General features: G+C 48.0%; 1 protein-coding gene across 1 annotated transcript in view; it reads right to left on the bottom strand.

Annotated features, from left to right (window-relative positions):
* Positions 1-1,663, bottom strand: part of LOC105547186 (polyadenylate-binding protein 2) — a 6,353-nt gene extending 4,690 nt beyond the window's left edge. Inside the window, exon 1 of the mRNA XM_011990669.1 lies at positions 1,650-1,663. The gene's annotated coding sequence lies outside the window, so the exon portion shown is untranslated. The remainder of the gene's footprint in view (positions 1-1,649) is intronic.
* Between the last annotated feature and the right edge of the window lie 429 nt (positions 1,664-2,092).

Here is a 2,092-nt window from a genome sequence, read left to right as displayed (position 1 = left end):
CGCCATCGCCGCTCAGACTGGGGCCCGCCGCCCGGCGATTGGAGAGCTGCGCCGGCCACGCCGAGGACTCATTAGTCAAACTGTCTGCCCGTCATCACGAGCTAGTACTCCATTGGGGAATATTACTTGGCAATCAAATGAGACCCCACCTCTAAGGCGGGGTACTGTGCCAAATTCTCAAATCCCGGTAGGGGAAATCTGCCTGTCAATCAACACGCGTCCCACCTCCTATCGAGTCCTTAGGTAATAATACCGCCACGCTGTGACGATATTCCTGCTTCTCCCCGGCCTACGGGCGGGCCCGCGAAGTATAGGACGCTCCGTGATTGGCCCTAGCTAGGCGACTGGAAAGGACCAATCTTCCGATCGCCTCACCGCAGTGGCCCAGTCTCAGATGCTGATTGGCTCGCGAGATTCGAAGGAGTGACACTCGTTTCGTGACAGGTGAACCTTGCCCCCGAACGGACTGCCCGGCTTCAAACTTGGAAAACCCGAAGTCACATGACTAGCCAGCCCTTAGGGGGCCGCCATCTTGATACTACTGCTTGCCAGCTAGTGAGCTGTTGGCCGGGTGAGGCCCAAAACAGAGCAGCAGTTTCAGGAAACTTGTATCCTGACCAGGAAGAACTAGTAGATGGGATATTGCTGAAAATGGAGGTTGTGAATGAATCATTCCAGGAGGGAGCTTACTTTCTCCATCCAGGTTATTGGCACCATCATCCACTAGCTCTCCCACACCAGAAAGCAGGGAGGATTCCTCAGTCCAGAGCTACTAATCACGAGTCCTGTCTGTCCTGCCCTCTTGCGTAGACCTCCTGCTCCCTAGTTCCAATTTCTTCTCTTCCCTGGACAGCTTCCAATGTCACCCTTCCAATCTGCACCGCTAACAGACTGGTCCCCCTTTGCAGGCGAGGTAAAACCTCAAAACGGTAAATCACAGCCTTCGACACCCCAGCATGTGGTTACTTTGTGGATGTCTCCTTCCACCCTTCTCGTTCCGTTTCATGTACCTGCACCCAGTCCGTGCCTCTAACATGTAGTCCCCCTTCAACCAAACCACTGCAAACCCCAGCTTCCCCTCATTTCCCAGGACAAGTGGGCCTCTCTCCACAGCGCGCTTAATTGTTTTGTGGTTTCTTAACTAGGTTGTGAGCGCCTTCAAATGAGGGGCCGGATACTATTTATATTCACATCTCCACAGCCTGGCAATATGCCTACCACATAAGGTCCTGTTAGATGTTTGTTGATTGAGCATGCATTGATTGGGGATCTGGGTGCCACCCTTCATTTCAGCCCTCAAGCTCCCAAGATCCCAGAGGAATTTCTCCTGGCAGGCTCCCACTACACGGCTGCATCCGAAATATCAATGAGACCTAGCCCTGGAGGGCAGAATTGCCACATTTTTGTAGCAATCGAACACATTTATTAAAAAGGAAGGAATGGCAGTGTAAGTTTGCAAGAGAAATTTTTGTGGGCACACTAACCTACAGTTCGAAAGATACGTATAAGCCCAACCAAAAAGTTAAACAAACATGGTTGGCGGAGGGATTTGGACAAGAGAACATCTTCATTAGCAAACCAAAAAATCAAAAGTGACTCATTATACCCCACTATTCCCCTCACCCCCACTTTTTCTCACAATTCCTTACCTCGAGATCTGGGGAACTTGGAGCAGAGTCACAGTCGCTTAAAATTTCACTGCAAATTACTTCATCAGCCATCTCAGCTTCAGTGATCTGGGATAACTAAAGTTGAGCACCGAAGACAAGCTCTAAATGATTGAATACCCTGGAAGAAAGGTCTTTTATACTAATCTTAACCTAATCAAGATTTGTTTATCTTATTGGTACCCAATTTAATCAAGCCAATGAAAGGAAATGTGATTTTTAAAAATGGCTTTGAATCCTATTTTTGTTGAGTGCTTGATTTTGTAATAAGCACCACTCCTTATTATCTCATTGGACTCTCACAACAACCCCATGAGGAAAATATTTCCAAAACCATAATCTTCTTTAGGGAAAAAGAAAAAGGCTTAATGAAATGAAGAAACTTGCTTAAGTCATTGGACTAATTAGAAGTGTGCAGTGCTGGC

This window comes from Mandrillus leucophaeus, unplaced genomic scaffold, assembly GCF_000951045.1.
Source record: "Mandrillus leucophaeus isolate KB7577 unplaced genomic scaffold, Mleu.le_1.0 Scaffold380, whole genome shotgun sequence".
Lineage (NCBI taxonomy): Eukaryota > Metazoa > Chordata > Mammalia > Primates > Cercopithecidae > Mandrillus > Mandrillus leucophaeus.
This window is presented reverse-complemented; position numbering and strand designations above follow the sequence as displayed.